General features: G+C 40.6%; 1 protein-coding gene across 6 annotated transcripts in view; it reads left to right on the forward strand.

Moving 5' to 3' along the window:
• Nucleotides 1–253: 253 nt before the first annotated feature.
• The window catches only part of ITCH (itchy E3 ubiquitin protein ligase), a 157,313-nt gene continuing 145,451 nt past the window's right edge, over nt 254–12,115 (forward strand). The window contains exons 1-2 of one of the 6 annotated variants that reach the window (XM_074292444.1): nt 278–311; nt 4,197–4,295. The gene's annotated coding sequence lies outside the window, so the exon portion shown is untranslated. Of the gene's footprint in view, nt 312–4,196; nt 4,296–10,788; nt 10,928–11,483; nt 11,598–11,726; nt 11,837–12,115 lie in introns of those variants that run through there. The other 5 variants (XM_074292443.1, XM_074292442.1, XM_074292447.1 and 2 more) reach the window with 5 other exon arrangements.

Genomic DNA, 12,115 nt, shown 5'->3' on the forward strand with positions numbered 1-12,115 from the left:
CCTCTCCCTTTCCCATATATTCTGCTCTATGGCTCTTGATTTTATTGGGAAACAAATTTTTTGTGAGGATTGAGGGGAAGTGAGTCCCATTTTGGGGAGTTTCTGCTGTGGGAATTGCCCTGGTGCTCAGCCTTTACAGGTACACTCCTCTGTAATTGTGATGCATCTGGGCTGGCAGGGAGATCCTCCCTTGTGACATCCCTCCATTCTGCATTGTACATAAAGGGTTAAAAAGAGACTTGTCTACTAATTCTGGGCACATCTGATATATACATCTCTACCTGTTTCTCCTGCTTGAGGGTTTCTGGAAGGTAAAAAATTAAAAACAAACAAAAAAAAGGCATACCCTACCTTTCTACACGAGTAAGGAAGTAAGGAAAAGGTTACATTTGTCGTTTAGTTATTTGTTGTATCCAACTTTTGGGGACCCGTGAACCACAGTACATCAGGTCCTTCTATCCTTCACTATCTCTCAAAGTTTGTCCAAGTCCATGTTGGTTGTTTCCATTATACTATTTATCCATCTCATCCTCTGCTGTCCCCTTTTGCTTTTACCTTCAATCTATCCCAAAATTAGAGTCTTTTCCAGTGAATCCCAGCTTCTCATTATATAGCCAAAGTATTTAAGTTTCAGCTTCAGGATTTGACCTTCCAGTGAATATGATGGTAGAATGAGATGGATTGAACATTAAACTTGGAGGCAAGAAGACCCTCACTAGCTATGTGATCTTAGTCACAATCTCTGTGAGCCTTAATTTCTTCTGTAGAATGGGGGGAAAAATTGCCCCATCATAGTTGTTGAATAAATCAGATAGCATGTAAAATATTTTGAAAATCTTAAAGTGTTATGGAAATGTTAATATGTATCAAAGAACAGTATCATACAATGATGGACAGAAACAACTACACCCAGAGAAGGAACACTGGGAATTGAATGTAAAATATTAGCACTACTGTCTGTCTATCCAGGTTACTTATACCTTTGGAATCCAATACTTAATGTGCAACAAGAAAATTGGATTTACACACATATATTATATCTAGGTTATACTGTAACACATGTAAAATGTATGAGATTGCCTGTCATCTAGGGGAGGGAGTAGAGGGAGGGAGGGAGGGGAAAATCTGGAAAAATGAATACAAGGGATAATGTTATAAAAAAAATTACTCATGCATATATACTGTCAAAAAATATATAATTATAAAATTAAAAAAAAAAAAAGAATTGTATCATAAAAAGTTTTTTGGACTAGTCTTGTGTCAAGAGCTAAAATCTTATGGACAATCCACATGTCCTATTGGTATCCTCTCAATGTCAATAGAGTTATAGACAGAGTCCCGAGTAGGATGATGGGCAGGCATGATCGGTAGCAGGCATGATCCTTACTACTGGAGGGACTGACATCATCAATGCCTGTCACAAATCCATTGAAATGCTTTGGTGTGAGGTGATGGAACAGACAGAGCAATTCACCCCAAGAAACTCACCAAGGTAAAGGTTAGACAGAGGTAGGGTAGAAGTAGAAGGTGGGAATATAGATGAACTCATGTAACAGTTTATACCTCTCCCTCAAAGGAAACTACCTTTTTTTTTTTTAACTCATTTTTATAAGTATAATGTTTAATATAGTACATGTCCAGTTATTTTTAAGTCATGTCTGACTCCTTCTTGGCAAAGGTTACTGGAATGGCTTAACATTTATTCTCCAGCTCATTCTAGAGAAAAAGAAACTGAGGCAAAGAAAGTTAAGTGATTTGCCCCAAATCTCACATTTTTTTTTAAATTTTTATTTTATTTTATAATTATAACATTTTTTGACAGTACATATGCATGGGTAATTTTTTACAACATTATCCCTTGCACTTACTTCTATTCAGATTTTTCCCCTTCCTCCCCCAACCCCCTCCCCCAGATGGCAAGCAGTCTTATATAGGTTAAATATATTACAGTATAATTCTAGATACAATATATGTGTGTAGAACCGAATTTTTTGTTGCACAGGAAGATTTGGATTCAGAAGGTAAAAATAACAGTTTACACTCATTTCCCAGTGTTCCTTTTCTGGATGTAGCTGATTCTGTCCATCATTAATCAATTGGAATTGGATTAGCTCTTCTCTATGTTGAGGAAATCCACTTCCATCAGCATACATTCTCGTACAGTATCATTGTTGAAGTGTATAATGATCTTCTGGTTCTGCTCGTTTCACTCACCATCAGTTGATGTAAGTCTCTCCAAGCCTCTCTGTATTTCTCCTGTTGGTCATTTCTTATAGAACAATAATATTCCAATACATTCATATACCATAATTTACCCAACCATTCTCCAATTGATGGACATCCATTCATTTTCCAGCTTCTAGCCACTATGAAAAGAGCTGCCACAAACATTTTGGCACATACAGGTCCCTTTCCCTTCTTTAGTAGTTCCTTGGGATATAAGCCCAGTAGTAGTATGGCTGGGTCAAAGGGTATGCACATTTTGATAACTTTTGGGGCATAATTCCAGATTGCTCTCCAGAATGGTTGGATTCTTTCACAACTCCACCAACAATGTATTAGTGTCCCCGTTTTCCCACAGCCCCTCCAACATTCATCGTTATTTGTTCCTGTCATCTTAGCCAATCTGACAGGTGTGTAATGATACCTCAGAGTTGTCTTAATTTGCATTTCTCTGATCAATAGTGACCAAATCTCACATTTATTGAGTATCTAAGGCCAGATTTAAATTCACAAAGATATGTCGTCCTGCTTCCAGGTCTGACAATCTCTTCACAGCTCCACTTAGCTGCCTATATTAAGCTCTTAATAAATGTGATGGGGTTCTTGTGGCAGTCAGAGAGTTATGGAAATCCCCTTTTGGTTGGAGGTACAGATTCTTCGTGAAAGAATTCACGAACCCGAAGAGTTTTAGGTGGTAAAAATGGAAGTTGGTAAAAAATGGAAGTTGCTAAAAGACTGATTTCAGAGTAGTAAAGTCCTATTAGAGAAATGGAGGCTGGCACTGAGAAGAAAATGTCTTCTCAGCAGGCAGGGTCCTGGCAGCTATACCAAGGGACAAGGCATAGTCCTGCTTTGAACATTCTGCAAAGAAATGAGTAAACAGAAACCTATTAAATGAGCAGATCTTGGCAAGAGGGGAGGAGGTGGGCTGGGGCAACCTGAGCTGATCAAACCAGGATCTCCCAAATGAAATTGCTTTGAAGACTTTTTCAGCCTGAATTTGAATAGAGATCCAGCTTGCCTTAGAAATGGCCCAGTGGGATGAAGCCACTTAATTTGTCCAGGAGATATGCTACCCAAGAAGACCAGAGATTTTAATCTCCCTTCTTTACATATCAAAGAGTACACAATATTAGAGTGTTAATTTTACAGATTGAAAGGAACATAATTTCACACCTCCATCAAATGTCAAATGCATACTCACTTTCTTTTCTCTTTCATTTTATCTATCATACTCACTTTCTTTTCTCTTTCATTTTATCTATCTCCAATGTGGTAATATGTGCTATTATATTTTAAAGATTTGTCATTTTTTGTTCTATTTTCCCCTTACTAGCCTATAAACTTCAAAAGATAGAGAATCTTCTCTTAGCTAATAAACTTTGTATCATCCCCTGCATAGTGTTGTGCAGTTTAAAAACTTTAGTTTTTGAAGAAACGTCTTGTGAAAGAATGTCTTTTCCAGACCCAGGAGATATTTATTGTTAAGGGCATTCTCTCTAAAATCTTTTCCTAGACATCACTCTGCCTAATACACATTCAAATATCTAAAGAACTTTTTTCTTGGGTTCCAAACCCTGCCCCACCATGAATCACTTGGAATATTATGAATGTTATGTCTTATTATTATTATTATTATGTCTTAAAAACCATACAGTCAGAGAAGAGTCTAGTTTAGGATTTTTTTATGTCATAGACTCCATTAGACAGATAGGTGAAGGAGATCTCTTCTCAAAATATTTTTTTTTTAGTGTGCCAGATACATAGCATCACCAAGGAAACCTATATATTGAAGTAGCAAAATGTCAAAAAAGCAAATTCTAAGAACCATGATGTAGTCTAACAGCCATTTTACAGATAAGGAAACTGAGGCCCAGAGAGAGAAAGTGAATAATGTTCAAGGTTATATAGCTAGGAAATGGCCAAAACCAAGTCCTGACTCTAAATCTAGCACTCTTTCTCTTGGGAACTAGTGGACTGCGGTGGAGGGATCCTGGAGTCAGACATGGCTGAAATGACTGAACAAGAAGTAGAGGGAACCCTAGACTTGAAAGCTAAAAAACCGGACCCAGGTCTGTGTCGCACATCTGCTTTGTGAGTGGGCAAGTGATTTCCCCTCTTCCCCCTCATGGATTTCTCATGGATTCAAGGAAGATCAAGTAAAGTATGAGATAGCTTGGGCCTGCTAGGTGGGATCACACAGCACAGAGTGCTAGGCCTGGAGGCAAGAGGACTCATCTTTCTCAATTCAAATCAGGCCTTAGATCCTTAATAGTTGTGTGACCTTGGGCAAGTCACTTTACCCTGTTTGCCTCAGTTTCCTCATCTGTAAAATGAGTTGGAGAAGGAAATGGCAAACCATGCCAATATGCGAGAAAAACCCCAAGTGGGATCATGGAAAGTCAGATATGACCGAAATGACTGAACATGACTCAGTCTCAGAGCTGGAAGAGTCCTTAGAATTCCAACTTATTTTTTATTTTATTTTATTAATTTTATAATTATACATTTTTTGACAGTATATATGCATGAGTAATTTTTTTATAACATTTTTCCATATTTTCCCCTCCCTCCCTCTACTCCTTCCCCTAGATGACAGGTAATCTCATACATTTTACATGTGTTACAGTATAACCTAGATACAATATATGTGTGTAAATCTAATTTTCTTGTTGCACGTTAAGTATTGGATTCCGAAGGTATAAATAACCTGGATAGACAGACAGTAGTGCTAATATTTTACATTCAATTTCCAGTATTCCTTCTCTGGGTATAGTTGTTTCTGTCCATCATTGATCAACTGGAAGTGAGTTGGATCTTCTTTTTTTTTTCTTTTCTGAGCCTGGGGTTAAGTGACTTGCCCAGGGTCACACAGCTAGGAAGTGTTGTGTCTGAGATCAAATTTGAACTCGGGTCCTCCTGAATTCAAGGCTGACGCTCTGTCCACTGTGCCACCTAGCTGCCTCCGAGTTGGATTTTCTTTATGTTGAAGATATCCACTTCCATCATTATACAGTATTGTTGTTGAAGTGTATAGTGATCTTCTGGTTCTACTCATTTCACTCAGCATCAGTTGATGTAAGTCTCTCCAAGCCTCTCTGTATTCATCCTGTTGGTCATTTCTTACAGAACAATAATATTCCATAACATTCATATACCATAAGTTACCCAACCATTCTCCAATTGATGGACATCCATTCATCTTCCAGCTTCTAGCCACTATGAAAAGGGCTGCCACAAACATTTTGGCACATACAGGTCCCTTTCCCCTCTTTAGAATTTCCTTGGGATATAAGCCCAGTAGTAGCACTGCTGGATCAAAGGGTATGCACAGTTTGATAACTTTTTGGGCATAATTCCAGATTGTTCTCCAGAATGGCTGGATTCTTTCACAACTCCACCAACAATGTATTAGTGTCCCAGTTTTCCCACATCTCCTCCAATAGAATTCCAACTTATGCCTAAGAAAGAATTGTCCACCACTGATTTAATTCAGCAAGAATTTACTAAGTAGCTCCTATGGGTTATAGGCTAGGGAGAAAAAGGCACAAATAAAACAATCTTTATTCTCTGGGAGTTTACATTCTACTTAAAAAAAGGGCTGGAGGAGAGAATGACAACTTGTACCCAGGTAAATTAAAATATATTGAAGCAAATTCAAAATAATTTGAGGAGAAATCATTTTTTGGGGGGGGCAGAGAGGAGGGTCTATTGGACAGAATGTTTCAACAACCTATATGATCAAAAAAGGTGTTAGGGAAGAGGTGACAGGTAGAGGAGGTAGACCAAGAGTATTTCAGTTATGGGGTACAAAGCAGAAGTAGAATTTTGTATATGGGGATCATCAAGAAGAGATATTTGCAGTACTTTGCATGCAGTAGGTGTTTAATAAATGCTTGTTATCTCCTTTCCCTTCCTCTCTAATTAGAATATAATAGGAACAAAGGGGAATTAGGTGAAATCCAATCAAATTGGAGTTAAATTGTTAAGTAGTTTAAATATTGATCAAAAGAGTTTATAATTTATCCTAGTGGCAATAGGGATCCATTAAAATTTCTTAAGCAGTAGTGATGTAACAGGACCAGATCTGAACTTTGGAAATATCCACTCTGAGGAGAATAGATTAAAAAGAGGAAAAACTAGGGGCAGAGAAACTATCCTTTACAAAAGGTCATTTAGCTCCAGTCTGAATACCTCAGTAAAAAGGAACATATTACCTCATTGAGCCACCCAGTTCCAGCTCCAATAGACAGGAAGTTGTTTTTTTCTTTTTTCTTTGACTTGCTGAAATTTCTAATTCCTACTCATTGTTCCGAGTTCCGTCCTATAGGGACAAGTAGAACAAGCCTGATGCTTTTTCCACATGACAGCCCCAGAGATATTTGAAGACAAATTTCTTTCCTAAATTTTAATTCAACAAACACTAAGTACCTATTATGTGCAGGTCTTCCCTGTGCTGGAGATAGATACTCAGCTTAAAAATGACAGGCTCGGTTGTCAACAAATATACTTGCTGTATAAAAAGTAGTAGGCAACTTCTAGCACTGACATTCTGTGATTTTAAATAGCATGGAGAACGAGGACTACTCAGGGAAAGGTCAAATGTTGGGTGTTAAGTATCTATAAGGAGAACTGAAATATGGGTACTACATGACTGCTGTGCACAGCCCATGAGTCTTTGTGAAATCCTCATATCACCATGATAACTATCTTAACTAATGTTTCTTTTCTCTTTCTCCAGTTTCTTTATTTCCAGGGTCTCTTTAAATAATAACTCTTTCCTTAGTCCTTTGCCTAAAAACTCATGTCATTTTCAATGGATATCCTACGTTTATTCAGTCTCTTAAGATTCTGAAGGAAATTTTTTTTTTTTTTTTTTTTTTTTTTGCTATCACTTCCTTCCCCTGCCCCCTCATTTTACAAAGAAAAATTTAGGTTCAGAAGGGGAGGAGGTGAAGAAGAAAGAAATGACTTAGTTAAATGACATAAAAATGACATAGTTAAAAAGAGGCAGAATTGGAATTTGAATGCAGTACACTTCCCTTTGTGTTTTTTGGTTTTCATAAGGGCCTATCACAGTAGGAAGCTGAAAGGGTAGATCTGGTGAGTTTTGAAATGGAAGCATGACTCAGGACTTTGCAAGGAAAGCATCTGGCTCTTTTTCAATCATTTGCTTCCCTGTATGCTCTTTTTCTTTTTACATCTGCTTTTTTCTCCTCAGTTTCCTCATTTTCTCCTGTCCATTACATGTTCAATCTCTTTTCCTTCTCTCCTCCTTTTTGCTCCCTTACTTCTTTTCCAGTAATTCCTAACTCTTTGCCAAAACACTTCTCCAGAAGTAGTTTGGCATTTCTGATGCCAATGTGACCCAGCTCTGTCCCTTGCTGACCCCTAGTCCACCCCATCCCCCTAAAATGGGAAAGTGGGATTAAATAATTATGTGTTGCTTACTGTGCATGCCTATTGATGATAGAAGTAATTTTTGAATACAGAGAACCTCACTAAGAAGAAAAATGAGCATGAATTGGGCAGAAACCTGGGTTCAATTATAAGCATCAGCATTACACAGTAGAAAAGCAAGGAAAAGCCAAGAGCCCTGGTTTCTCTTGCCAGCTCTGTGCATTTAAGCTCTGTCATTTCTTTTCTCTGTCTCTCAGTGTCCTCTTTTGTTAAATAGAGTTAGTAAACAGTTCAATGAGTTGAGATAAGTTATGTATAGTACAGCACTGATAAATGACAACTGTTGTTATAAATGCTGCCAGATCTACTTTGGGATCCTGCTCCTGCTTATACCTGGGCAAAAACTTGATGGTCTTCATGGGAGTGTTGTAAGGGCTAGGATGCCTCAGAAATGCCTCCATTCACCTATAAATTTGACATTTGTTAAGTCTACTTGTATACAAAGTAGATGCAAAGTAAGGATAAAAATATTTTTTCTCATTTTCCATTTTGCCCAAGTGCTAGTGGCCTTCAGTGACTGCTTTGTGAAATCACGAGAAGATCCATTAAATCTCAAATCTCGAAAGGACCTCAGATATCTACTTCAACCTATATGTGTACCTTCTAAATGTTCTTGAATACCTCTGCTAATGAGAAAGTCATTATCTCCCAAGGCAACCCATTAGATTTTTTGAATATATCTAATTGTTATTTTCTTATATATCAGATCTTAGTCTGCCTTTCCTTAAAATTCCATTCACTACTATTTAAGCCCTCTGGGTTTATAAAGAAAAATTCTAAACTTTCTTCTATATAACATCTCTTTAAGTAACAGATTAAGCCTGTTAAAATAGCTTGTTTTAAACCTAAGGGCAATCACAATATTTTCTTCTCTGAGACTTAAGGGACTTTTAAATGAAAAGTTACTGGTTTCAATCACAATCTCAGAGCATCCCCAGTCAGGAAAATTCCTAACGTTTAGGCAGAGACTTATCTCGGTTTCAATTTATATTTATATCTCTAGTTAACCCTTGGCCTCTTTGTGGTTGGGGCAAAATTCATGTCACTGGAAATGTTTGGGGAACAAAAACAGACCATATTATAGTTTCAGAGGGGAAGCTAGAAAGACAAGACTTTTTCTTCTTCAGTATTTCTCTCAGTTCTTGTGTAGGTGGGATATACTGATGAAATCAGCCTGTAAAACCCACAGCCCTCCTGGATGTCTTTTCTCTTTGTCCTTTTGTTGATTGGTTGCTTCCAACAATAAGAGTTCTTTCATGTCTACAGTTTTTCAACTCTTCCTCTCTTCTTAAAGACTCTTAGAATTTTATTCTGAGATGGCTCCTTTTATATAATATCTTTAGGGCATAATCAAGTTTCTTTATTTCTTTTAAATTTATTTTTTATTATAGCTTTTTATTTACAAGATATATGCATGGATAATTTTTCAGCATTGACAATTGCAAAACCTTTTGTTCCAACTTTTCCCCTCCTTCCTCCCACCCCCTCCCCTAGATGGCAGGTAGATGTTAAATGTGTTAAAGCATATGCATAACCAAGTTTCAAGCAATGGCTTGGATTGACTCAAGGTTTAAATGTCTAGTCCACACTACATTCTGATTAATGAATTCATTCTAACAAAGGTAATAATCATTAAGTAGATTAAGCCAATGGATCTCTACTCTTACTTTTGAATAGTACCATCAGAAAGAACACTGGATTAGATTTTTGGCTTGACCTTACTCAGCAAATCCCAATCACACTATCTGAAATACTAGTATGTTTCGCCTTTATAAAATGACATCAGACATGATAACCTCCAAGGTACCTTCTAGCTTTATATCCCATGGCTCAATTTCCTCATTTCCCTATTTTACTCTTATGTAGGGTAAAGGCCTTTTACATAGCTGAAGAAAGGTATGGACAGTAGCAGCTTTGGATTTCTTGGCTTTTACAGTTAGTATCATGATGTCTCCTTTATGTCTCCTTAAAGCAGTATCATGGCTTTAGTCATTACTAAGTCCTGTGGCATAGAACTTTGAACTCTGAGCAGAAGCTTTCCTGTGCCAGCCCCAGTGGCCTCAGTACAACAGCACATAAATGGAAGGGAGAACTCTTTGCCTTTCCAGGCCAGGACATCCAGGGCCCCAGTTATATTCCACAGGTTATATTCTTTGGGACCCAGGATATTAACAGTGGAATAAACCCCAGGTACCCAGGTTCTCTGTAAGCTCTGCCTTTAACTCTTTTCTTATTATTATTTTAAGATTTTTAAGCTTGTCTTTTTTTTCTCCCTCCCTTCCCCCCACTCCCTTAAACAGCAAGTAATCTAAATAGGCTAAACATGTGCAATTCTTCTAAACATATTTCAATTATTTATCGTACTGCACAAAAACAAAATCAGATCAAAAAGGAAAAAAGTTTTCAAAGGAAAAAAGCAAGCAAACAACAAAAAACAAAAATACTCTTTTGTCCCTGAAGTTAACTTTTCTATAAGGCCTTGGACCAGTCACTTTTCCTCTTCCGGGAGTAAAAACAGGCTGCATTTGGCCATACCTCATATGACTTTTGTCTGTGTAACCTAAGAGATTTCTTCATATTGTCTCTTTTTAATTAGTCTTATGTAAACATACATACCTCTTTCTTTTATCTGCAAAATAGATCGCAGGGCTAGCGTTATTATCCAGACCCACGTGAGGCAGGCAGGATTTAGGGGCTTGGACTGTTACCAGGACTGGCATTATTTATTACCCAGAACTGCTGTGAGACAGGAATGACAGGAATTACCGTGCCATTTACAGATGAGGATGTCACCTGTTCTGGCAAATACCAGAACGTGTCCAGGGTGGAAGAATACTTTCCGGCGTCAGAATTCAAACCCGGGGCTTCCGAGTCTTAAGTCCAGCGTCACATTTAGAACTTCGGAGGAAGGCTCTTTGGAACCCGAACCACCTGCCCTTGAAGTACCTAGGGGAACTGGGCTGCTTCGGGATCCACCCCTTGCCCCGCCCTCAAACTTGACACCTTTAGTTGGGAGATGGGAGTGGCTCGCCATGCTTGCTGGGACTTGTAGTCTCGCCTCTCCCCGGCTCCGCCACTCCCGAGCGGCCGCGCCTGCGCATTGGCCGCCGACTTTGGCTGGTAGCTGTGGTCTGGGCTCGGGAGTGGCTGCCATCTTAGCCGCGGGACTGAACTGCTGCCGCCGCCGTCGCCGCCGCCTCCTCTTCCCCGCAGCCCGGTAAACACCTGCGGGAGGGCGGCTGGGGTAGGAGCGGGGCAGGTTAGGGAGAGATCTTGGGGAGGAAGAAGGGAGCCGTGCTCCGGAGAGTGGGGAGGGAGGGGTGGTCCCCTCAGTTTCTGTGAGCCCCCTCACGGCCGGGCCCGGTCCGCGGGAGGGGAATAGGGGACAAGTGGAGTCGGCGAGCGCGGAGGAGGGGTCCGGCACGAGACTAGAGCAGTGGCGGCGGCGGCACGCGCTCGGACCGATTGGACGGGCGTCGAGACTGGGACTTGCGAGTCCCCCGCCCCCCTAAGCTGGAAGTTGTGTGTGGAGGAGGCGGGGAGGGAGAGAATGAGGGTGGCGGGGCGCAGTTCCCCCCGCCCAGCCGAGCCCAGCCCTGCTCCGCCCCGCTCTGCTCCGTTCCGGCCCCGGCTGGCTAGTGCTTGGGCGAGAGCCCCAGGTACCCTGCTGCCGGTGTGTCGCGGGGGGAGGGGGAAGCCAAGGGCCAGCGGCTTCCCCGCCCCCCGCTGGCACCTGGGCTGGGCCGGGGTCGAGAGCAGCTGGAGCCCCTTGGGACTGAGGGCGTCCGGAGTGAGGGCGAGCGGGCGATATTCGCCCACTGGCTGTCCCCGCCCCTTTCCTGCGGTTTCATTTCCAGGATGTCTGTCACTCTAGCGCTGATCTGCACTTTCCAGCGTCCAAAAGCTTTTCCCAGGTTCTTTCAAATCTCACCCGCCAGAAAGGGAGGGAGGGAGGGAGTGAAAAACCGTCCTCGTTTCCATTGTCCTCACTGAAGACGTTCGCTTCCTTTGCCTCTCTTCCCTGTGGGTCCCGTGCCTTGTGTCGGCGCTCTCCCCTGCCCTCTGCGCACTGTTTACCTTTCGAGTCTTGGAAGCTGTGAGGACTTAAAAAAAACCAATAGACCGATACGGGTAGAAGTGAAAGCCTAACCAGGTGATGATAATGGTGGTGGTGGTGTGCGTGGAAGGGGGTGTAACTTGTTTTTCTGACGAGTATTTTGACTTGCGACTTAAGTAGATAAAAGCAGCAGCTCTGTAAAGTAGCGATAGAGGTTGGATCTAAAATTAGTCATCTTGTGTGTAATCCGGCGAACTTAAGCACTCAGAAATGTACATTTCTTCCAGGAGAATTAAAATAGATTCGGAATCCAGACAGCTTTGCTTTTGTCCCATACTTCGTGCCTTCCAATAGGTTAGATTTATATTTTGTGTG

The sequence above is a fragment of the Sminthopsis crassicaudata genome, chromosome 2 (genome assembly GCF_048593235.1).
Source record: "Sminthopsis crassicaudata isolate SCR6 chromosome 2, ASM4859323v1, whole genome shotgun sequence".
NCBI lineage: Eukaryota > Metazoa > Chordata > Mammalia > Dasyuromorphia > Dasyuridae > Sminthopsis > Sminthopsis crassicaudata.